This window comes from Miniopterus natalensis, chromosome 15 (genome assembly GCF_054644295.1).
Source record: "Miniopterus natalensis isolate mMinNat1 chromosome 15, mMinNat1.hap1, whole genome shotgun sequence".
Taxonomy (NCBI): Eukaryota; Metazoa; Chordata; class Mammalia; order Chiroptera; family Miniopteridae; genus Miniopterus; species Miniopterus natalensis.
In genome coordinates, this window is record NC_142095.1 from 51,317,978 (window position 1) to 51,344,787 (window position 26,810).

General features: G+C 46.4%; 1 protein-coding gene across 6 annotated transcripts in view; it reads right to left on the reverse strand.

The window, feature by feature from the left end:
• The window catches only part of FOXP1 (forkhead box P1), a 538,679-nt gene that overhangs the window by 94,331 nt on the left and 417,538 nt on the right, over window positions 1-26,810 (reverse strand). The window lies entirely within an intron of this gene.

The window sequence follows — 26,810 nt, forward strand, 5'->3', positions numbered from 1 at the left end:
ACAACTTCAGTTTCTCAAATTGTGCAGTTTCGCATGCCTATTTTCAACACCTTCACCTTACACATCACAGTTAAGCCAAGGGGTGCAAATTAGATTCTAATGAGAAAACATCAGTTGCTTCTTTGACAATCTCACCATTCACTGATTTATTTCTAATGAAGACAAAGCCCAACCAAAAGCTCCCTATGTGTTAAAGGTCAAAATATGTTCAAATATACTTAGTAAAATCCAGGCAAATGGGAAAGCTGTGAGGACACGTCTCATGGAGCGGTGTGACAATTAAGAGTAATTGTACAAAGAGCCATCTTCAGGAGAAAGTATGAGAAATTAAGCTGCCACAACTGTAACAGGTTAGATGAAAAAAAAAAAAAATCAAAATTTAATGTATTCTCCCCTGTGTCATCTTGTTTTGTCAAGACATCAAATAGAATTGGGAAGCACAAAATAACAAGCCCTTGAGAAATCAGAGAAACCGACCTTTCTGATGTTGTTGATTTACCTTGTTCTCAGTTATTTGAACAATGATGTTTCAGATTTGAGGGCAAGATAAAACTGAAAAATTAAAGCACGACAGCAAGGTACTGTGACACAGCGCACCAGCACTCAGCCCGCGTCCTCACGCCTTTAACCGGGTTTGAAAATGAGACACGCTGCTTGTGTCCCCATTCATTCTTCTCATCCTAAATTAATTTCTCTTCAAACAACCGCCAGCTTGGAAGAGGGGCTCAGAGAAGATTATTCCTACAATCCTAAAGCAGAGGCCCAGTGTAGCTCTTTCCAGATAATTCTGCAGAGGACTGCTAAGCTAAGAGGTACCTATGCTTTCTTTTTTCTTAAATAAAAGAAAATAAAGCTGAATTTTATGAGGAGGAAAAATGTACTGCACAGTCTGAAATGACTAAAACGAATGTCCAGAAATATCATGCTGCTTCCCAGAAAAGAATCCTTTCACACTAAACAAAAACAAATTAGCTTAGGGGTCCAAGACTATGCCCAAATCTAGGCATGCAGGCAGGTACACATAAAGCTACACTCCTCCTTTGCCCTCAGAGATCTACAGCTCATCAGAACACAGCTCCCACACATCCATGAAATGATGTGTACAGAGATATATAAAATCAATGTATCACAGAACAGCTCTCTCAATTTTTACATAGCTTCTTCTACAAGAGAATGCACATGAACCAAAACACGCAGCAGTGAAAAACATGTTTAAAAGGTCCTAAAAATAAATAACCCAGTATTTACAAGCACTAGAATTTGTAAAACTTGGACTAGTTAATAGCTATTTAATGATTATAACCCCTTGTCGTGGAATTCGTATTTTAACAAGTCACACACAAAGGCACTAGTTACGTATTTATTTCCTTGAACGTTCATCATCTGCTGCTGCACTGTCCCTTGCTTAACCCAGAAAGAGCCACCTGAAGTGGATTCTAGTTGGCTATGATATTTGCCCAGTTACTAAGAACATAGTTTTAAGTTTCTCTTTAGTGATGTTCATCTGCAACTAACCCACACAATAAAATGAATTTCTCCAACCTTCTTTTTCGCCAATTCAAATTTTACTCAAATTTTATATCAAGCTGAGAAACTGGTTACAATGTTCTGTTTCAGATAACTCGAACACACTTCTGCCACATTAGCCCAGATAAATCTGGAATTTCATGGCTTTAAATTAATCTGTATTTTAATTTTTCTGTATCTTGCAAATGTGTGGAGGCTGCCTGGAAAGTTGCAGAACTGGTCAGTGTTTTGAAAGAGTTTATCTTTCAAGTGACAGCTCCTGACAATGTACAAATACAAAGCAGCGATGGTGAGAGTTTTGTTTTTGAGGGACACTTAACTGCAAACAAAAAAAACATCACGCCAACCATTCCTATCGCAAGCTTTCTGATGATTTATGGTTTACCAACTGAGCAAGGTTATGCAACAGTGCATGCCTTTAGATACATTATTTCAGCTAGTTGAGATTTAATTAAGATCACAGCCTCTAAAATCCCTGTCAAATGAAAATTCTGAGAAGACAATACACTATATATCCTCATGCAGAATGTTTCCATTTCATCCTCTGGAAAAATATGAGTTAATCTACGTTTCTATGGCTGCAGACAAAAGTTCACTAATTTTGTTTTCTTTTGACACTTTGGTTGTTTTCTATTATATGTCATGAGATCATTCCCTTCCAAGGAGGGAAGAAAAAAATCGAGAGTGAAACACGTTGCAGAAAATGCACTTGACATTATTATCTAACATTATCATAGCTTGGCTATGATGTCATCACATTTTCATAAAATCAGCCCTGCTTAGAAGAGTTTCATTTAAGGAAATGTGTTTATTTAAAAACACAACACAAACAGGAAGCCTACCTTCCTTGAAATACTCAGATTAAAAAATTGACATGCTATGTTTCTCATTTCCTTAACTGACCAACTTTTTATCAGATGAGCAGCACATGTGGGTAGAAAACAAAGTTCTGAGGGCAAACAGGAGGCTATAAAGCCCATTGCTTTCACTCTGTAAGTAGCCTTTAGTGTAAAAAAAAAAGTCTTTAATAGTTTTCTCCTTACAGATTGGTAAAGAGAAAATCTGTAACCATGTGGCCGTTCACATAGACCAATGTATTTTCATTTGCATCATGTTAATATTTGTTGCTTATCTCATGCCTTAGAAATGACAGGTGCTTGCAGTCTGGCTCTTGACAGGCCACTACACAAATAAGTGTCTGGCCTGAAAGGGCTAATGCGTACTAATGAACAATAAATCGACTTGATTATCAAGTGTCAACCAGGCTGTTCTCAGTTCAGCTCTCCCACATCCCAGAGTCAGTCAGTCAGGTCTCTGGAAGGCAGTCTGTATTTTGGTTTCATTTTTACACACTTTTCACTGAAATGTGTCAGGCAGCAACAAAGAATCACATAAAATAGAAGTAGACTCTTTTTCAATTTATGTAAAGGGTACCAATTTGGAGAATCTGCTTCTGTCTTCACTTGGTTTACTTAGTGATGAGTCAACATTCAAGAAACATTCTTTTAGGCAGCAACAGCAACACATCAAATCCAAAACGAAAATCTTGAAAGTGATCATGTTTGAGGCTCTGACAGTGACATCCTAGCTTGAACACTTTACAGCACCACCTTGGATTGTACACTGTACACATTCCTCTTGAAAAATCTATTATGGAACAACAACAACAACAACAAAAACAACAAAAGCAACACAGGGCTGCTTCTAAAATAAAAACATCACTTGATTTTTTAAAAGTGGCTTCTTTAACACCGACTTCCTAGTGATAAAATAAATGTAACTTATTTTTCCCTTAGGCAGATTAGTCACTGATAGTATGATTCACATTTCCTGTTATCAGGCTTAATTTTCCCCAGAAATGTGTCACTTTCAGAATGTTGGAATCTATGGAAATTAGATGATTTGCATTTTTAAATTGGCTTGATTAGAACATTTGGTCTGTGTGGCCAAGAATATGAAATTATTAAATATTTTATTATAACTGGCAGGCCTTGAAGGAGTTAATCCCAAAGAGGAAGAATCTATACGTACTTTGCTCTAAAACTTTACCACCCACTTCCTAAGGATCCCCCCTTCCCGCCGGGGCTCCGAGGGGGTGGGCGTCCCGGCGGTTTGACAGTGGACCGGCCGCGGGCCGAGGCCGTCCCCAGGCGGCGGCCGCGCACCACTCGGCCACCCGCGCCCTGGGCCCCACCTGCCGGCGCCGCGGGGCTGCGGCCCCCGCCCCCGCCCCGCGCCCCACGAGAGCCCCGCACCCCGAACAGTTACGCGGAGAGCGGCCCGCAGAGGCGGCGGCAAACTGCCAGGAGCCGAGCAGCAGCTCCGCGGGGTGCCCGGGAAGCGGGCAGGTCGCAGCCGGACGGGCCCGCCCGGAGGGGCGCCCAGGGCTGTGCCCGAGTGGCCGCGCAGGGCCAGGCCCGCGGGCGCGGCCGGAGCGAGAGGAGCGCGGCGCGGCAGGACTTCCTCCAACTCCGTCACGCGCCCACCCCGTCGGAAGGCGGCGAGCGAGGGAGTCTGCGGGCCGCGGCTCCCTGCCCGCCCGCCCCGCCGCCGCGCAACTCGCAGCAAGTTGGAGAACAGCGGCCGCGGGCCGGCTCCCGGCTCGGCGCGGAGCGCGGGCGCTCCCCCGGCGCGGCGAGGCCGGGACGGCGCGCGGAGCGCAGACCGGCAGGGACCCACCTGACACCGTCCATGTAGCCGCCGGGCGCGCGGAGCCGGCGCGGGCGCGGGGCGGGGCGGGCGCGGGCCGGCCGGCGGGGCGGGCGCGCGGGCGAGGGTCCGGCGGCCTCGGTGCGGCGCACTGCACGCGCGGGGCTCGGCTCGCGGGCTGACACACGCGCCGCGCCCCCCGCCCCGCCCGCTCCGCCAATCACAGCCCGCCTGCGAGCGCGCCGCGCCCTCCGCCTCCACACAATGGGCCCCGCGCCGCCCGCCCGGCTCCCGCAGGTGAGCCCCGCGCCCGCGCCCGGCGCCGCCGCCGCCTCTGCCCGCGCCCCGCGGCCGTCCCCGCGCTCTCGCCGGGCCGCGCCGGCTGCGTCTCGAAAACCCACGGAGTTGTCCCACCTTCCGGAGGCCCCGAGGGCACCGGGCCGGCGCGGGGCGCACGCCGCGGGCTGCAGGCGCGCCTCCCTGGAGCACGGCCCGGGCGAGGGAACTTTCGCGTCACTTGGGGACCTCAGGAGCCGGGCCCTGCCCCGTCCCCCGCGCGGCTCCCAGCGCGCACGGGCCGCCGCGACGGGGAAGTGCGTGGCCGCCGCGGCCGCGTTGCCAAACCCAGAGACTTCCCCTCGCAGGCGCGGCTGCTGAAGAAAGCAACTGACACGTCCTGAAGAAGTGCTTTTTAAAATTCCTGTCTTATTTATACAACAGCAACAGCAGAAGCTACTCTGCACAGCGCTTCCACGTAACCTCTATCAGAAACAGCCCCTGGCCTTGACTGCTGCCTAAAGATGAGTCCCTTGTTTTTTAAAAAAGTCACAATTACACTAAACTCTGTTGGCTCAACTTACACGACTTAGGTGCCAGGTCAACTTAGTCAATTTCGGCTGCTCTAGAAATCACCTCTCCATTTACCATCTTTACAGAGAAAAACTTCTTGGCCTATACTTACAACACAAACATTTTTATTATTTTTCTCAAAATAAGGAAAAAGAGTAGTGACATCAATAATTATTTTCCTTCGATTAAAAAAGAAAGCCACAAACCCTAACCCAGTAATTCCAGGTTTACTTGAAAGTATTTTTCCATATTAGGTGTTAAAATTCAGGTTACAACAAACCAAAAAGCATATTGATAAAAATTTCCAATCCAGCCAATGCCTGAATTTCAATAAGGTCAGCAGGGGAGCACACAATCCCCCCACTAATCTGGCTGCAAGAGACAAAAGCGCCCATTGACTGTCAGCTCATGATCAGATGTTACATGAGTCCAGCGCCACGGCTCTCCATGCGAAAGTGTTCCTGGGTCAGGTAACAAATTTATTAATGGAATTTTTCAGGCCGAGAAAATGTGACCCCGCCCTTCATGAATATTCAAGTGAACCAAGGGTGGTCCCTCGGGGGAGGGGGAGAGGGACCGGGACCTTAAATCTGCCCAAATTTACCAGGAATCTTAAGAGTTCTGACTCTTAAAGAGACAAGGTGCTCCTCTGGGAGGGACTGGCAGGGCCCCAAAGACAGAAAATAAAAATATAGGAAGTTCTCTTCAACCAAGGCACAGTCAGAAAGTGGAAACGGTCATTTCAAAATACACGTGATTTTTTTCAAGGGCATTACAATTATTTTGAGATTTAATGCCTGTGAACAAAATTGGGTGCATTTTGAATAAGCAATTCATTCTTTTAAAAAACAAGTTTTTCATGATGCACCCATAAAACTCATGCATACTTTTACAAGCTAGACTAACTGCCTTGTTTTCAGGTCAGTGTTTATCAGCTAATAGTCTCCAGAAGCATCAAAACCAACAAGAAACAAACAAGCGAACAACAAACAGTACAGCTGCCTGAGGCCCAGCTGTGGGGATGAGCCTCACACAGAGTGATTAGTGATGCAGTGCGGCAGTTACACAAGTACTAAGTGGCATCATGTTGGCTTTAAGCACGTGGGACCACAGAGAAGGGGGCGATCAGTGGGAGCAGGAGAGGTGTGGGAAGGCCGCTCGGGGTGGTGGTGTTTAGAGGATGGATGGTTGGATAAGGGTGAGGTGACAGTTTGGAGAGGCAAGTGGCTTAGCAAGCTAACTCAGAGGCCACCTGGAGCCCTCCCTGCCCTCCCTGCAAACATGATCAGTGACTCAGACTACTTGTAGGCAAAGAAATGTGCCATCAGTGATAAGCCTGGACAAGCTGTCTATGCTCAGGCCGGCTTGATGAATTCTGGACTCTGGGATGCCCTTCCATGTGTGTCTGTCTACCTGCCCTGTTCTTGGGGTTCACTGAGAACCGGAATCTTCCACTGCTGGAGTACAATAGAAAATGTTAAAACTTGCAGTTACTTACAAGACTTAGTTAATACCATTTCCTCATCACCATGAGGGCCTTTTGGAAAGGCTGGGTCAGAAAGGCTGGGTAAAAAAGACATTTGGATTGGGGAGGGCTTTAGAATTGGTTACTCTGCCATAGGGTCACATTTAGTTTTCAAAACTTGAATAGAAATTCCAATCCCCACTTTATAGAGGAGGAAACTGAGGTTCAGAAAGGCAAAGTGATCTTTTTTCACACCGAGCACCACAGGTCGCATGGGTGAGCAGATACTGAATAGTTACAGAAAAGAGAGGCCATGATAACATAAAACAAGTGGGGGGGGGGGTTGCTACAGTTTAAGAAAGAGTGAAGGAAATGCTAAGTACGGTACTTAAAAATATTTTTGATGCCCACATGCTAACACCCACAACAGATATAGCCCTTGTTCAAACACCACATATTAAGAAACCTATCAGTTGCTAAATGAGTCCACTGTGCAGCTGGGCTGTGTACTTAAGAACAGATTACTACGATCCCACCCCAACTCTAACCACCAAATAGCACACCTGGGACTAAAATCATGTGTTATGTTTGGGTCTGCAGAGCTTTAGCCCTGACCACAGAAGAAGGTGAAAGGTTTTACTACCCATCTGAGCTGAGACTGAGGGAAGAGTCAGGACGGAGCGTCAGGTGGGATTCCTGCGCACACCGAGGAACGCACAGCAGGGAGGAGGCACAAGCAGCCTGCCTGGCCCACGTGGGCCAGCTCCAGCTGAGTCCTGCTTTGCCAGAAGCTGCTTGGAAATAACCAGAAAAAGACATGTGAATGGACACCAGCTCCTCTATTTCTAGCAACACTGAGAGCAAGAGACCTGCCCAGATAAAATTAGTTATGGTACCACGATCTCATAGGAGTTGACTGCACTTTCTGTTGCCTGAAAGTTGATTTGCCAGAGTCAGTGAAATAAAAATTGATGAACAGTTTGATGGGTTGAAAAATCAACTGCATGATGAGAGACCGAGACCTTAATTCAATTCTCCATCTTCTTCTAAAGAACACTTGTGTTCACACTTATTTCTTCTCCCTTTCTAATTAATATAGTGGAGTGCCCAGAACACATCCTGGAACGACAACTTAAAGATCTGAAATGAATTCTGTTGTTAGAGAGAGAACACTGAAACAGGAATACAAAATTCAGGCCCCTTGCTCCACTGAAGCTTGAGGGCTGCCCAGCAAGGGCCCTGCTTTCCCATTCCGAACCTTTCCAAAGACCGCCAACCAGCAGCCAATTAGGGTTATTAAACTGCAACGGCAATAACCAATCCCTAACATCTGGGCATTTGTCTCCAAGGAGCCAGTGTTCCTTCTTGATTTAATCTGTACTTTTACTTAACATAAATCAACACATCATTCACGTACAGGTAGAGAAGTCAGGTAGCTCGATACTGCGTATGCTGCTGTTGTTTGTGTTGACAATGAAGCTACTAATTATGCTGTATTTTTCCTGTGCCTGCTTGGCCAAGGGAAAGCAGTGAGTTCTCGCCGTTCCAAAGGAGTTTAAATTTCTCTTTATGACATCCTTCCAGTTGCCATTAGCATCCTCACGTAATACAACATTTTCTAAAGCCAGTGTCCTAGTTAATTTATATACACATGGCATGACTTGTCAACCTTCAGGTGGCTTATAGATATAAGAGGTATATAAACTATGGAAAACACTTAATTCCCCCCACCCCAGATCTTTCACTCTAAATGTAAAGTCATTCATAAAACATCACTAGTAAACAAAGTCACATATGGAAAAGAAAACCGACAACATTTTATCCTAACTCTGCACCTGATCAACAGTAACAGCTCTCTCCCGATAACACTATATAATCCCTTGTTCGACTATAATGTAAAATGTATAACTGAACTGCTTCTACAATAGGTTAGAATGGATTACACTGAAGTGCACACAGTTCTCACAAGGTGGGAAGGAAAGCGTCTCGCAGAGAGCTTTATTGTTCAGATACCCAGGAAAGAGAATCGACACCCCCCCCGGAGCGAGTCCTTGCCTCCCCTGCAGAGCAACAGCACACACAGCAGCCACGTGCAAACTCGCGATTTTAAGCATAACCAGAACTGGGTCACTGAAGGGGAAAGAAAAGATGACTGGTAGGGGATGAAATTACATTTGAATTTTTTAAACATTTAATTACATAGAAATCACTGAATATCAGATAAAGGCAACTAGCCACCTTTATTTAGTAAAATCGTCTTTTCCGGAGACCTGTCACGTGCAGCAGGCCTGCTAGGAGGCACCGGGAGCGTGTCCCTGCTTGCCCTTGGAACAGTGCTCACAGGTCTGCCTCCCAGGTGAGGCCACCCTTCTGTGACCCTAGGTTGACACACCCTCATGTCAAAACCTTCTTTTCGCCTGCCCTCTGCTGGTAAACCAGCCAGGATTAGGAAATGTCAACTATCTCAACGTATTCAAGACAACTTTTAAAAGCTGGAGAGAGAAAAGACACATAACGAACTGTTAACTGGAATATATAAATTAAGACACTTTAAAAATGGAGGAGGGGCGCTTCTGGTGAAATATGGCACTTTTAACGTAAAAACGCACATTCGTCTATTCTATTGCCTGCTTGCTCACAGCACAGGACTGCCAAACTCTGTATTTTAGCTCGCCTGAGAGAACAACCTGTATTATGTTGGGCTCCTTGCCTTCTCTTTTGCTCACTCTCCAGGGAGAGCATGTCGGCGCATTTTCAATAAAACACCTTCTTAGCAGTGAAGGGCCACTGTTCCCATTTCAATGGTCCCTAAGGTTTCATGATACAGGATATTTAACTGACTTGCAGCTCAAGTTTTCCTCTGGCATTCATGAGATCCACATAAGGGGGGAGGGGTAAAAGAGGCGCTTTCGCCTATCCTTTGTTGAAGAAAACAGTTACCTTCAGATTGGTGGGGAGACGTGGCTTATCCAGAACGAACAGGGTGTGCTCCCGTGCCTGTCCCCGCCACCGGATCTAGGCCAGCCTGCGGGAGGCTCTGGGCACTAGGGGGGATTCTCCCCAGCAGCAGCAGGGGGGCAGGGTTTAGCTGTGCCAGTCCCATCCTTGTCAGTGGGCAGCCGGGGCCTCAGGAATCCCTGCCTACCATTTCAGCAGTGTGACTCTGAGATGGGAAAATGAAGTTCAGCAGTTGCAACCTCAAAAGCATCTGGGAAGCAGCACTCTTGACGGGGCTTTAGATGCCGAGTGAGTGCTCTTACGCAGAACACCCAACCCAGCTGACAATACATCTTACCCGGGGCCAGCCGCGCAGGGCTGTGGAATCCCCTCCGAAGATAACAGCCTTCCACACTGTGTGGCATAGAAATGCTGCACAGAAAACATCTTCTGGGGCCCTACAGCCCTCTATGAAGTCTCTTTCCGTAATAGCCACAGCTGTCTCTCTCTGTCACCTAGCTCTAAGAGCAGCCAAGCACTGTCTTCTTTTGTAGAGAAAAGTTACAGGCTAGTTCTCGGGGGTCGGTGTGGAAAGGCCTGGGGAGGGATATGGTCAGCACTCAGGGACAGAATCTGGAGCCCACATCAGACAGCACAGCCTTGGGTCTCTACTTCCCACTCTGAAGGCTCATGTGGTTTCCAAACAGCTCGAAAGTGGGACTCACCCAACAGACTGAGCTTTTCTCGTCCAAAGCGGCCTCGGCAGTGTCTGTTTAACCCTGAGATGAGGCAGCACTACTAGCTATGGCAGGGCTCTAAATGACTTTGTCATGTGTTAATAATGTGATTGCCAGCAATCACTTCACCTCTCTGAGCCCACACTTCACCTAAACAAAGAAACAGGAATGAAATATTCTCTATAGTTTCTTTAACAACGGTAATAATTACCATCACTGATGGCTTATGACATACCAGGTACACATGTCACACTAGCAGAGCACTGACCTCTAGGTATTTTCTGGCTTTCAACTAAGGTCCTATATAAAACTATCAGGCTCCGGCCAGGTGGCTCAGCTGGTTGGAGCATCTCCCGTGCACCAAAAGGTTGCGGGTTCAATCCCAGTCAGGGCATGTACCCGAGGCAACTGATGATGTTTCCCTCTCACATTGATGTCTCTCTCCCACTCCCCGTTTCCCCCCCTCCCCCTCTCTCTAAAAAATCAATAAAAACATATCTTCAGCTTAGGATTAAAAAAAAAACCAAAAACTACCAGAAATATAGTTTGAAAAACATAAATAGAATTTTAGAGCTCAAGGACCTTGGACACTATTGTCATGTCAATGGTAAATCAGGGAACAGAGAGAGGAAGGGAAAAATGCTTTTGGGAAAACAACTCAGAAGCCCCTATTCTGATCCCCTCTAGGTCACGGACTGGAACATCAACAACTTGTGGCCCAGGAGAAAGTCGCATGGCATGCTTAAGTCTGCTGGGCTGAGCTGTGCAGCCTCAGGTGACGCCTCTAGAACCACTGGACTTCCAAGCACATGCATGTCCTTTGTCCTTGTGAGCCTTCCTTCTTCTTTGACCACCCAAGCTATCTCCACCATGTCTGCTCCCACCAAAATGATCTTCTGAATCTCTTGTCCTATCATCCAAGCCATTCTCCTGCTTCTGTCTGTTTCATTTTGGAAAGGAGACAGGAAAGGGAGCAGTTTCATGTGAGGGTGCTTCTGGTGGGCTGTGGCATTTCCACTGCAGGTTGAAGCCACTGGTAATGTTTAGGTTGGATATCAAGGAAAATTGAGAAGCAAGAATAGCATCTCAGAGATAGCAGGCTGCTTTTGAGAGCTAATAAGCCTTGTCTTGAGAAGATGTGTATAGAAAAGTACGCAGTCTGACTTGCAGGCCAATTATTTATTTTTTATCCTTTAAGTGGCCTTTCGTCCCACATGAAGGAGAGCAGTGGATAAGGCCGGGAGCTTGCAGGTCCTACAGAGCTTCCTCCTTTCACACAAGGCACCGTGTGAACCATAGGAAAAACGTCTAATGGATCCTAATTAACTTAGTGATGTCCACTTTTTGAAATGGGGCAGGATACATCTATGTAATGTCACAATCAGGGAGCTCTGTGGTTAGCTGTTCTGACACCCTTCATCCATCACCATCCATCTACTCTCCACTCTCTTCTCTCTACTTCACGTGGCTCCCAACTTCCTCTTGCCTTGGCACACACAGTGTAACACAGCAGGAGTAACCCGTCACCTCTGGCCAGACCTCCGGAGCTGCAGAACCCTCCCATACACTATCCCCTCATCCCCTCATTCTCTTTAGTAACCCACAAAACAGGAACCTATTATACCCACCGCATGTGGAGAAGGCTAACTGGCCCGGCCTGTGAGGGATGTGGGTTTGGTCTAATCTTTGTTGCTGACCAGCAACGTAGGGGAGTCACAGAAGCTCTCTCTGTGCCTCCTCACCTGTACGTGGGAGCAATTATCCGCCTCATAATGGGCAGATGTTTCTTTTATTATCTTTTGAAGGGCGTGTCCCTTTTTAAGCTCACTTTCCCTAATTCGAGAGCACTGGTGTGAATCTCTGAAACAGTGATGGCAAGGACCTGGTCCACAAGTGTCTAGCACAGCAACGTGCCCAATGTTTGCAGTTGTCAGGGGACTTGTCTGAGGTCACCTGGCTGGTTAATAACGGCTGGGATGTGATTCTCTCCTCCAGAGCTCAGTCTTCTACATTAGGGAGCCACTTCATTACTGGTTACAGACTCGGGTGCCTTGGAGATAACAACAGCAAAATAAGGGAAGGGCTGGTCCTGGGAAGAGGGCGGCCGAGACGCACAGAACATGCTTACTGTGAGCTCATGATGGGTTTGGCACTTTCCATCACGTCTCTTAATCCTTACAACAACCCCACAAAGGAGGCATGATTGTTGAAATGAATTATCCAATATTGCACAGCTGGTAAGGGGACAGGTGGGACTTAAATGACTACAAACAAGGCTTCTGTCCTAAACACCAAGCTGAGGACCAGGCTGGGCTAGAACCGAGCCTAGAAGGACAAAGTGGCTGGTCCGGGTTCACTCCCTTGGAAAACAGATGTAACCAAGAGTCACTGAGTAATCAGCAAGAATGGAAGCTGAGATAATACAAAGGTAACTTCTAATATTCTCTGCTCCTTACAAGAATCCACAGTGACAGCCCTGGCGGCCACACGGCTGTGATGTCGCCCCTGCACCTGTGAGCGACACCACCAGGCTGCTGGGCTGGGCAGTGGGTCTAGGCCTCGTGTATGCTCTGGAGTTCCTTATCCTTGATCAAGGAGTTTCTCACACTCTCATCTTCATTGCAGAGAAGAGAGAAAGACACAGACAGACAAACAGGTGGACACACGTCTCTCCTCATCTGCTTCCAACATGTTACTGAACACCCGGCAGGGGCCCAGGAGCTCTGGCCTGGACGGTGCCCGAACAGACTGGGAACAGACAGTCTTAGATCTAAAGATAAAATATCCCGGTGATGAGGCTTATTGTCGTCCCTTATCTTCAAAGGCACCCCGACAATTTAGTACGGTAGCTCTGGAGAGACTGCCGTGAATTCTAATGCTGGCTGCGCCATCCTCTGACTTTACTTTTGGTAAACTATAAACCTCTATGTGCTCAGTTTCCTCATCTATAGAAGGAACTAATCCTAGTTCTTCTCATCGACGGCTGTTACACAGATGAACTGAGATTTAAATGGGTCAGTGCCTGGCATAGTGTAAGTATTTAAATGTTCCCTAATGTTATTACTATTGGTACCCACACACTTTCTTCAATCTCCTACCTAAAGGCAAAATGTTTTCTTACCCTCTGAGATTCTTGTTTTTGTGATGTAGGTAGTGTGCATCCTGACTCCAAAACTGAACTATGCAGCTGCTCTTTCTTCCAACTAATCTCCACAAGGGAAGAAGAGATTTGGTGGGTTTGTTTTTAAATCCAGGCTAATGAGGCAGCCCCACTCTCACGTCCAGGTTACCTCGTGTGTCACACCCACTGCCTTTCATCACTCGGGTATGTGGAGGAGTTTGATGTTTGTTAAAGTCTTTCTCAAGGACCCACTGGGATGGTCTGGGGCGGGGGGCTCTTCTCTGAGTGCCGAGAACATGGACGTTGGCCAACATGAGACCTAATTTATGGCACCTTCAGCCTATGTTTCTGTGATATTTTGCTACTGTTGTCCCTGGGAAGGAAAACCTTTGGTGGAGCCCAACTACCGTGGCTTCAGAGAAGGCTCAGCATGCACTCATATTTTAGGTCATGGTTTAATAACCCCATGAACTGATTTTAAGATTCCTTTTAAAATTTCCAACATTCACACCACCCAAGTAAGGAATGGGACTCTCTTACTGCTCAGAGAGCTCATGGCATGGAACCAGCAAGCATCTGATCATTTGCTGAATTAAAGAAGAGAGAGAGAGATGCAGTGCAGGGAGCAGAGAAGAGGGGTTCCCTCCTCGGCCTAAGGGGAAAAGAGGACTTCTAAAATAAGACAAGGATTGTCTTATTTAAGGATAGTGCTCCACCGGAAACTTTCACATGGGAATTAACATGAGCCGTAACACAGGACCGAAGGACTTAACAAGGCTGGGCAATTACAATTGGTGCTATGTCTCCCTTCCTTTCAGATAAAAGAGTTTTTCTTTCTTTCCCCAATTTCTGTTCTCAAAAAATGTATTCCTCTCTTCCTACCCCTTCTTTGTTTCTCTGTTATTGATCTGCATTGTGCCAGCACCTGGCAGTCCCTTGTAGCCTTGCCTCAGCTGGCTCCGACACGCACATGCACTCCCCCAAGTCAGGAGGGCTGATGTTGCGCTTCTATCCTGGCCTGTTCTCAAACCAGTGTTTTTGGTCTCTCCCACCTAGAGCTTTGGACTCGGCACGTGTGACGCGCCTCTGCAATCTTTCCGAGGGTGAGTCCGACACAGCCAGGGGGTGGGAACCCCTGGCATAATGCTGAGGAGCACGGACTCGGGCATTAGATATTCTGATCACCACAGGGTGTCGGAGAACGGTCATCTTATTACACAATTAGAGGAGCACAAGCGTTGAGAGGATTCGCCTTCACGTAGGGGCAAGCCTACGAAGCATTAAGGACTTGCATGTCAGCTGTGCAGGAGAGGAACGGGCGCAGCGGGCACAGGCCGGGCCGCCACTGGGCGTCAGCAGTCAGCCCCGGCAGCGAGGCTCGACCGCGGAGCCAGGCGGCCTCGTCTTGGAGCACGTTCTCCGAAGGCGGGCGGCGCTGCAGGGGGGCTGAACGGGGCTCTCATTTGTATCCACTGTTCTTTTCGAACTACGTGGGGGGGCAGGAAGGACAACTGAAGTCCTGTCTAGTTCTATGAAACAATGTTCTAGAAAAAGAGAAAGAAGCCACAAAAAGGTTCAACAGAAAGTACTTCTCTATTAGGCAAATCCTCCTCCTGGAAAGAAACACACTCACACACACACACACACACACACACTCACACTCACACACTCACACACACTCACACACTCACACACACACACACTCACACACACTCTCACACACACACACACTCACTCACACACACACTCACACACTCACACACTCACACACACTCACACACTCACTCACACACACTCACACACACACACACACTCACACACACACACTCACACACACACACACTCACACACTCACACACTCTCACACACACTCACACACTCTCACACTCACTCACACACACACTCTCACACACACACTCACTCTCACACACACACACTCACACACACACACTCACACACTCTCACACACACTCACACACTCTCACACACTCACTCACACACACACACACACTCTCACACACACACACACACACTCACACTCACTCACACACACACTCTCACACACACACTCACTCTCACACACACACTCTCACACACACACACTCACACACACACTCACTCACACACACACTCACACACTCACACACACTCTCACTCACACACACACTCACACACACTCACACACACACTCACACACTCACACACACTCACACACACACACACTCACACACACTCTCACACACACACTCACACACACGTGCGCACGCTCAAGAGAATGGGGAGCCTCTCACTCACTCAACCTCTCGCCACCCGCAGCCCCCAGCGTGGGGCGCCACGTCCCTTGCGTCCTGCCCCTGCCGCCTGTGCCAGCCATTTCAGCAATCCGTCAGTGCGGAATCCATTCATCAAATGCCAGAAAGAGAGCCCTGTACCCCAGAGCTCCTCAGCAAACACCTGATGAATTTATAAACAAATGAGCGAACCAATAAATGAACTGATGTCCTCCTTTCCCTTCCTCTTCCCTCCGCTCTGCTTCCTTCTCTCCTTCCTTTGCGTTTCATTGAGGTTTCAAGCACATATTTTCTCTAATCTATAAGCTCCAAGAGACAAACTCTGTACTCTTTCTTCTCTCAATCTGTAGTACATACTGCACAGCGGAAAAGAAAAGGTAGCTAAGTCCACAGGAAATCGTGCATCTCCACAGGTAACATGCACGTGCAAGGACCAGAGAAGTATCTTTATATTGTTAAGTTGGGGGTAAAATCTTGTTGATAACAATTTTATATGAGTGACCTCATAGGCAAAAAAATGCAGCGATCAACGATCAGATTCTTTGACTAAAAAACCAAATTGAATACAACTATGACTCACGGTGTACACAAATCTATTTAGATTTTATAACTGTGAGTGGACTCAAGTCACTCAGGCCAACACAACTGTACCTACTAGAGGTAGAGGGCTATCCAGAGTTTTCAAAAAAATCATCCATCTTCCATTTGCCTTGCTAATGATGCCCAATGAAGACTCCTGAACGGAGGTAAGTCCGGGACGGTGGGAAAAGCCACCTGCGGAGCCACGGCCCACCCGAGCGCCCTGCACGCGGCTTTCAGTGCTCGCGGCGGCTGCGCTCCAGCCTGTGGAGCCTCCTGTCTGATGCAGCCAAGAAAGAGAAAGACTGGGGGGCTATGGGAAGGCCACAGCCCACACGCTTCGTTGGGGCTACTGAACAGTCGCAGCAGCAACCTTCACCCTTTCTTCAGAATCAGAAGACGTGGAGCTGGTGCAAGCTGTGCTTCTCTTTTCGCCACCTGGGTGCTGGGGATTGCAGACTTAAGGGACCAAGCTAATCCCAAGGCGCTGGACCACAGTGATTCTGCCCCTTCCTACCCCTTCACACTGTCTTGCTGTTGCCCCGTCCCCTTAAGGAGCTAAATAATCCTGGGCTCTTCAGCATTTGCTATGTGATCTGTATACAAGGCCTTTCACTCTGGTCTGCCAGTCCCGTTAAATGCAGCATCCGGGAACGAGCTGGCACTGCAGGTGCCATCTGTCTAGTCCAGAGGAGGGCAGGGCCTCAGTCCCTCTCTTCTGTTAATGCAGTCGAGGGTCCTTGGTGCCCCTGCCCCCACAGGTCACACTGGCTCCTACTGATTTCAGTCACACCCTAATCGTCACGCGAACTACTGTTAGCTGGAGCTCTCTACTCTGCATGTGTGTAGAGGTCTGGGCCTTGCTTTCATTCTCATTTAACATCTTTTTCATTTTGATACAGAAGTTTAGCCTGTATCAAAGGTCTTCTTTAAAAGATCTTGATTCTTCATCTCAGAATATGAACTCTTCCCCTCCTTCCTGACACACACTTTTTGTCACCTCTAAATTCCTCAAAACTCATTATCTGAATGTACTATGATTAGTTTTCTAACTCTGCACAGGGACACCCTGTGCCAGACTGAAGGCACAGCCTCGGTGCAGTCCCTCCTGCACCCTCACTCGCACCTACTGTGGTGCTTGCATCGTAGTAGGTGCTTCAGAAGCCACTGCTTCTCGTGAACAGACATACCTACTTAATCTGTGCCGCAAGCTGGTGGAGAGATCCTGCCACCAGTCCACATTTACACGGAGGGAAAGTGAAGTTAAATCACTCACTTAGAATCAGGATCCCATTACCTGGAACCAGCATTTAAGAACAGTGCCTAGAAAGGTTAAAAGACACACTAATTACTCATTTCAGAGCAGGACCCCCAAATCGGGCCTTGCGCCTCTTTGCTTGCATCTCACGAGTGTGGAATAAGCCTCCCCAATCAATCACCTCTCCTACCAGCTTTCTTTTCCTCCTCTCTGCAGAAATAGACGTGGCTCAAGAATTTCCAAATTAAAACCTGGCAATGGTTTCTATATTCTTGTTTCCTAAACCTATAAATCAAAACTGTCTAAACAGGTCATAAATGTTCCTCGGCAATATAATGGGAAAAGTTCTGATTTATGGCGCTGGTAGAATAATTTTAAATAATTACATAAGAGTTTAGAAAAATGCAATTAGCACCTTTACAAGTTTTTTAAAATGAAAACGAATCTCTGGAGATGACTGTTCCCAAACACAGACAGTTAAAACATAAAAATAAAGCTACAAGATGCAACTGTGCAAACAACCCTATGGAGACAGGGCAGGAGCTCCTACGTGCGATGAGAGTCACTAGCACGACCACATCAGCACACGCCTTAACTCCGACGCCTCACCACACGGTGACAACACAACCAGCGCAGGTCATTACTGAACATCAAAATCAAATCACCCAATAAACATCTTGTTTCTAGTCAGCCCCAACGGATGCCCCTCCCGCTCTGTGCTGGTTCCACACATCCCCGACCGTCCTCCGGACGACTCCAACCCTCCCACCTGCTCCTGCGAACCTGGCCGATGTCCTTCCTCCCTGTTCTCTTCATCTGTGACTCATCCCCTCCTGCAAAACCAGCCTTCCACAGATGAAGTCGCTTCGCACACCCTTCCTTCATTAACCCTCACATCCCTGGGTACCAAAGAAAGGCTTATCATCTCTGAATTTCCTCCTTCAGGCTTACCAAGAGTTAGTCGTCTTGGTTTTACCTGACCGACTAATTTCCCAAGCTCACTTAGGCCAACAATCGCCCTCCTTGTCCCTCACTTAATATTCTTCACTGTGGCCCATCGTGCCCACAGGCCTCTCCCCAGCCTTTACCTCCACGTTTAGCTCTGGAAGGAGCCTAACAAGGCCATCTCAGACTAAACTAACTTTTAAATTAAGCATTCATTGCTTAATGCTACCTGTTACTCATTTTTTTCCCCAAATTTATCTTGGATTAGAACACTAAGCAATATTGCAGAACTTGACTTTCTACAGGATTTTTTCAGATCCAATGGGAATCTGAAAAGTGCTACAACACCCACAGATCATACGTAGAAATGATCCAAGGTACCTCCCCAGTTCTTTCAGTCACATTCACTTACACTCAGGGACTATACAAAGAGAAACTCCCAGCCACCATCCTGGCCACGAGAACTAAGAAAACCACTTAGAATCATAGCAACTTTTATCTGGAATAGATTTAGAGATCATTTTAATCCCACCCCCTCATTTTCCAGATAAGAAAACTCATGCCCAGGAAGGAAAAATGACTAGCCAAAGGTCATACATCTAAGTAGTTACTGGCAGAACCAACACCAGAACCCAAAATTTCTGACTCCTAATTAAGCATTCTTTCCATTGCCTCATAACACCTGGCAGGCAGATAAATGAGGAACCACAAAAACTAAAACCAGCAACCTCCAGCACACTTTTTTTTTTTGGTTGGGGAGTATATAGAAGACAATAGTCTTTCTGTACTTGTTGCAATCAGCAGTGCTTTTTATTTAAACTACAAATTATGAATGAAAAATACACTTAATTATTAACTTACTGAAGGCACCAAGAATTAAGACACCTCCCATTGCCACTTGTCTAAAATCCATGTAATTGTATTTGGCCATTAATCTAGAGCTGAACTGTCCAATAGGGTAGACACTAGTCACATTTAAGTTTAAATTAAGTTTAAATTTAAACTATTTAACTTTAAAATAATTACAATAAAATAAAATTAAAAATGCAGTGTCTCCATCACACTAGCCACATTTGAAGGGGCCAATAGCCAATGTGGCCAGAAACTATCATAATGGACAGCAAACACACAGAACATTTCAACCACTTGAAAATTCTACCAGACAATGCTGACAGTCGAGGACATCCCAGTCTATGAAATGAGCATAATAGGAAACCATTACAAAGATGAATTATGATTTTGAAATACAGACTTTTTCCAGCAACAAGGACTTATAAAAATATTCAAGGCCAACTGTGTTGGTTTCTGACGAGGAAACCTAGTCCTAGGAAATTTATTTATACTGGTCTCCCAAGCTTTACAAGCAGTTAGTCACAGGGTTGGGACTGAATGTCAGGTGGCACCAACACATGGACCTCGTTTTTCCACTAAACTTGTTGGCTGGCTGGACACTAACAATATGATATGCCTGCCCTCCTGAAGATCAGGAGGAGGACAACTTCTACACAGCTAAAGGAAAACTGAGGTACAGCAATTTACCCCGTATTTATTTTGGATCGACGTGATTTTAACAGACACAACCCTACCTGTGGGAATCTGGAGCGGGAAAGCGGCTCAGTGCAGGCCATTCCGCATATTCCCACCCCTTTTCCATAACGACCAGGCCCAGGCATAGACGATTCAAATCATTCAGTCAATTCCGAGGCTTGTTGGAACCAAGGATGCTCTCTTTCCTACCAGAGTTGTCCAGCTATAAATATGGGAATCTGGAGCACTCAGAGGCCATCTTGCTTCAGCAAAGGGAGAACCTGACAAAGACTGAAGCTGACACAAAGAAAAACAGAACAAAGGCTGAGCCGGGCCGGGCCTGGCCCCAGCTGTGTGCCCGGCTAACCCTTGAACTTGGAAGTTCTGTGAGACAACAGACGTTTCCCCCATCACTAACCAGTCTGTTAGGTTTTCACATTTGCATGTGGGAAGGTTCTGACTAATACAGGCACTTCTTTCCACGGGGAGATTAGGAAGTAGTTATATTAATACTTCCAATCCACCTTGAAAATCATAGCAAGAGGAAACCTCCGATGACAAAGGCCATGATGGCAGTCTGGATCTTGGTCCATGTAGTGCCATCCTGGAAGGGATTCCCCAAGTCAACCCCAGTTATACTCGAACTGTCCCAACCACGCACCAGTCACTAGGTTTCAATAAAAACATATGCATTTTTCTTTCGAATCACCCAAATTTACAAGTTTCTTATCATGGTAGGCATGCACATCACTTTAAAATTCAATAAAGTGTCTTCTACTCACAAGCCCTGGGAATTTCTTCAAGACATTTTCACCATCTGAAAAAATACAGAAAAATCCCACCAAGGTCTCATGATAAAAGCTGATTAAGACTTCTTGGTCCAGTGGGTTTCCATTCAAAATTCTTTCACTCTCCTTTTCCATAAATTCTGCACTGGATCCTCACTCTTGGGTCAGTTTCTCCCTTTTTCCTGAATTTGAATTTAAAGTTTCATTTTTATTCTAGTTCCGGTTTGCCAAACTATGTCAATCATAATTTCATAAAGTCTGACAATAAATAATTTACGCTGTCTGTTAGCGACTATTTTATTGTGCTCCATGTGTTCCAGGGACGTCCACTCTGTCATCTGGTGGCCCATTTCACAGTGTCCACTGTGCACACCATGCTGATTGAAATCACTTACTAAGACCCGGCTATTTTAACAAGATAGATTTTTAACTGATTAACCTCCCCTTAAATAATGTTAACTTTTTTAAAAAGGCTTTGAATCCTCCTTTATAAAATGACTTTTAAAAATTAATCATTGTTTAAATATATAGATTTGGACATAAAATAGCTGTTCTCCATCAGTGCCTTGTATATTTATTTCATTCAACAATCTTGTAAAAATGCACTCATTTCTGTGCGTTGTGCTTTCTCTCCAGCTCATCAACAGGCTGGAGCCACTTTTTCACTTCTCTTCATTACCATTCAGCATTCCAAAACCTCACTCACTCTCCTGTTGTGATGAAATTCTAGCCAAAGATTAGTGAGGTCCTTTGGCTTAAGATTTTTACTCATAATGAATATTAACTTGGTGGTTTAAATTTTTTATTTTATTTTAATCTTTTAAAAATCAATTTGAGAGAGAGAGAGAGAGAGACTGATTTGCTGTTCCACTTATTTATGAATTCATTGGTTGATTCTTGTATGTGCTCTGACTGGGGGGTCGAACCCACACCTTCGTGCATCACTCTAACCAACTGACGCAACCAGCCAGGGACTTACCTTGGTATTTTAAAGTCATAACAATTCCATCAAGTTCTCATAGCATTATTAGCATCTTTTGTTAAGTGTGTGTCACATGCTGGTGTCTCTGGCTGGATGTTTTATGTCCCAGCTTTCGTTTGGTCCTTACCTTTATCTTGTGAGGTGAGTATAGTTCAGAGCCATTTACAGACACACAAACATAAGTTAAAGGTTAAAATCTTGCCTGAGGGCACAGTGGCAGGTCAGGTTCGGACTCGGTTCCTGTGTCTCTCAAGACTGGATTAATTCTTCTGACTACAGAGCCCACAATTCTAAAATCTGACCTGAACTTACACTGAACTCTTTCACAGTGGTTTTCTTTGACACTAGAATGCAGTGTCTCACGTTGGCTGTGGACTTCTCCGCCTTCTGTCCTTGAGGGAGGGGCAAGAGGAGAGCTCTGCCCACTGACTGCGCGCAGCACTAGTACCCAACCGGGATGGTAGTGGGTTCCACCTTAGAGACCCCTGAGCCCTGCCTGAAAGAGAATCTTCTCATCTCCCTTATGTGGAAATGCAATGTACGCATGCCACTATTATGCAATTTACTGAGATAGAAGTGTGGCCCTGGCCCGGTGGCTCAGTTGATCGGAGTGTCATCCCAAACACCAAAAGGCCTCCGGTTCGATTCCTGGTCAGGGCACGTGGGGAGGCCACTGACCAATGTCTGTCTGCCTCTTTCCCTCTCTCCCATCAATAAAAACATATCCTCAGGTGAGGATTGAAAAAAAATTGCGTGTGGGTAAGTGTATGGGACTAGGTGGGGGACTCACTCAACAAACGTCCTGCTAGTTTTCTCTCTGCAGAATCTGGAACAGTTGTTGCCTTTGCTAATCTCCAGGGTCTCTGGCTGGTGGAGAGATAAGGGCGGGAATCCAGGGCTCGAGAAGTCAACTCCACTCTCGCCAAGTCAGTCAGTGCAGGCAGGGACTGAAATTCTGAGTTCTGTCTGGCCAGGCACTTTCCAAGAATGTGCCTCTCTTCCAAACCATGCACAACGTCTAAGGTGACCCTGGGCTGCAAACTTCTGCCCCAGAGCAAAGTAGAAAGCGAGTTATGTGAAGTCAGAAGCTATCTGATTGCGCATCACCTGCTGCACTGCGTTGTCCTACTCGCATCTGTAACCTGTTCCCGGAGCCACAGGCTCCCCTGGGCCGGCACTGGGGCATAGAATCTATCTATGCACAGCCACGGAGCATAAACATTCAGGAAAAATAATGGCTTTGGAAGCGCCGGGCACCCTACCCAAACCCCAGCTACATGTGTGTTCACAGATGGAAAGTAACGGCTGTTTACCCTGAAGGCCCCATAAGGAAAATGCAGTCACCTTTACAGTAAAATGCTACTTACTGTTCAACGTGCAACAAACTGAGATGAAAGAGACCGGGAATGAATTCGAACAAAGAGCTCTTACAGGACCCGGGATTTCTTCGGGTGAGTCCAGACCATTCAAAAACTGCGGGCCTACCGCACAGCAGCAGAGGGCTGTGGGCTCGCGTCCGTGGGGGCGTCCGCGGGGGCGTCCAGGAGGAGAGCCCGCCCGCCACACCTCTGCCTCGCACTCCAGGCGAGCTTAGCAAAGTCAGAGATCTCATGTTGATTAACTGAACAGAAGAAACAATGCAGGTTTTGTCTGGCAAAGGATTATGCAACATATTAAAGTGAAGGTAAACAGAATCAGGTCTCACCAGGTCGACTCTGACCATTTCCCGGATGCAACAAACAAGGGCACGCATTCCTTGTCAGTGTATCACAAAACGACAACAGAGCCACCCAAAGTTTCCCACTGAGGGCTGCCAACAGGTATTGACAAAAGCTTAAGAGTGTCTTTCTGAGACTTCTGTGGTTTAGCACTTTGTCAAAACAGGATACTATTTAAATTAAAATTTTACTGATTCAAGTTCAGAAAAACCCTGCTTTGCTGTTCTTTTATAACCAAATTCGTGGGTGGGGAAACTTTGACCTTTCTTTTTTCTTTTTTTTTAATGGTACTTTATATGGGTCTGAGAAGGTACTATATTTAGCAAGCTAGTTTTGAGAACTAAGGTGTCTAAGCAAGATGACTATCACTTTCTATGAATTACTGTACATGTGAAATCATAGGCTTCTTACATTATGCAAAAGCAGCTCAAGTGAAACAAACAACAACACCTGTTTGCACACATAGTTTTGTAAAAATCTCTGTGGGGGGAAGAAGGGGAAATACACGCAGAACCACCACAGCACAACGTGCCGGCCACGTGCATCTCACTCAGCACGCTTGAAGCGTCTCTTTCAAGAAGGCTAAGCAGGGACTCGAGACTATGGTCAAGAGAGCGAAGCAAATCCAAACCTGAGGCTGCAGGGCCCAGAGAACCCTGGAGCTGGGGGGCCCACGGGCCTCCACGGAGGTGGAAGCACAGCCAAGTCAGTCTGTCTGGGGGTTTTCCATGTGCTGTCCCCTCAATCTGAAATAGTCTTTCCCTTTGCAGACTCAGTGCCTCCCTCAAAGGGCACTTCGTGAAAACGGGCATCCCAGCGCAGCCGTCTAACCCGGGCTCTCATCCCTGCCTGTGTACGCCCCGGCCTAAGCGGGCAAGGTTGGAGGAAATGGGGAGAATTTGTGAAAGACTCTAATGCCTCAAATATTTTTGTCAATTCATCTCTTCTTCGGTCAATCTCTCTCTCTCCTTAGTCACAGGAAAAACTTTTAGTGAGGTGAACCATACTTTGGCCGATGACCCTGAACCAACAGTGTACCCGCCTCAGGTCACATGTTGGCCTTTCACCTTTCCTTCTGTCCTTGTGGCTGAGGGATGTGACATCACTCACTTCACACAGGCTCACTCAGGCCTAGTGAGGAGGCTGCTATTGGTGGAGCCTCGCCTCTGAGACCACCCCATGGGTTCCCACCATCTGGTATTTGTGCTCTGTGTGGTCTCCTCCAATACGGGGCCAGGTCTGGTCTTTGTGAGCAATCACTACAGCAGAAGGAATCATATGTGATTTCCAAGTTAGGACACAAAAGACTTGGGTCCCTCTGGGGGAAGCCAGCTATCATGCTATGAGACTCTCAAACAACCCTACAGAGAGTTCTTCATCAATGGGAACTGAGGGGCTTCTGTCAAAAAGCCGTGTGAGTGTGCCACCTTGGGAGGAGTCCTGTGGCCCAGGCCAAGCCCAGCCTCACACAGTGACTGCAATCTCTTGAGAGACTGAGCCAGAACCACCCAGCTGAGCCACAGAAAATGTGTGAAACAATAAATATTAACACTGATGTTTAAGACATTAAGTTTTGGGTTAACTACAGCATATCTGAACCTCACAAGGGAAAGCAGGTCTCATCTGCTCTAGTTTGAACTTTCCCGTTGCAGAAAAACATGCCTCAAGCTCTGTCCTTGGGGTGGGAGAGTCAACTGCAGAGACCTAGTGACCTGAGAAAGCTGAGGTCCAATTTCCACACGGGCAACCAGTTAAAGACTATCAAATCTACAATCAGGAGGTACAAGGAATCCAGAACTCCAAAATCCTGGCCTCTACCTGGCCTGTCCAGAATCCAGAAGCCCTCTCGACTCTAAGGTGGACTGTTAACGAAATGTTTGGCCACTTAGAAGAGGGCTCGACGGCAGACAGACAGGTAACTGAAACATGGATAGCAGTTTATTTGAAGTCCACAGCAAAGTGGAAAAGGGCAGTATTTCTGAGCTCCAGATAACCACTGCTATATAAGAATGTTGCTCAAGCTTATGATTTTTTTTGGTTTGTTTTAGGATAAGCTGGAAAAGAAATTTTAGTAGGAAAATTCTAGATTTCTTAACCTTTGCAACCAACTCCACAAAATGTCACTGTGTGCAAATGAGAGCGTCTAGCCTGTAGACAGACCGTAAGTTGGAAATTTCTAATGGAGAGTCTATATCTTGCTTCCCTCATTCTTTCCCCATTATAACATAAATCTCAAAATTCTGATTTTCAATGAATTTTGTTCCCTAAGCCTCTTTCACATTTTTTTGGACAGTTCCATGCTTTTTAACAAAACATTCCTGTCCTCTTTGTATCAAAGTTGCCATGATGGCTGTTAGAAAACATTTGCCCCCTTTTTCATAAACACAGTAAATACTGTGATAATGCAGAAGTGAAAGAACAGGCCCTTGCAGGTGTGAGAGAACCAGCCCTGGGGGGAAAAGGCGCAGGGCAATGAAGAATGACAAATAACTCAGTCCCCAAGAGAAGCAAGCGACCCCTGACGAGAGACCTTAGTAAAAGACAACTTCAAAATCTACGCTTCCCTTCCCAACACATCAAGATCCAAGAAAAGTAAAATTTATGAGGAAGCTCGCGTATTCCCGGATCCTCTTGGAACACCCCTGATGATAAGAAAATAACTACAAATTCCTCCATAGAGTGGCGAGGGAACTTGGAGGGTCCGAATGGGACAGGGTCAAGCTGTGCCCTGTTCCTTCTCAGCGGGCACAGCTACCTCAACAATCACAAGAGAAGTAGACCCCTGTACAGAGGACCTACCAGTGTGCTCAGCAATCTCTACATTTTTCTTTGGCTGCAGAATCTTTAATTCATCTGGTGCATATGGTAAATTATGACCATTGCAATTCTCTCGGGAATGTACAAAGGAACTGATAATCGCCAGTCTCTGTCCATCATCTATCACCAATGAAAACTCTCCATATTACATAAAATTCCAATTTTTTTTGGTGCAGGCCAGCCTGGGACCTCACAAGTGATAACCCACAACCAATATCATGATATAGATGATTAGAACAAAGCTGCAAGACTAAGTCACATTTTGAGCACAATGTGTCAGTCTTTTTTTTTTAATTCTCACCTAAGGATATTTTTTCCATTACTTTTTCAGAGAGAGTGGAAGGGGGAGAGAGAGAGAGAGAGAAACATCGATGTAAGAGAGACACATTGATTGGTTTGCCTCCTGCATGCACCCCGACCTGGGGCCAGGGATAGAGCCTACAACCGAGGTAGATGTCCTTGGCTGGAATCGAACCCAGGACTCTTCAGTCCATGGGCCGATGCTCTAACCGCTGAACCAAACGGACTAGGGCAGATTCTTTATATAAATAATTTTTAACTTAATCCTCCAATGTAAACTGAGGGATAGATACTTTGACTTTACAGAATAAGTGCAACCC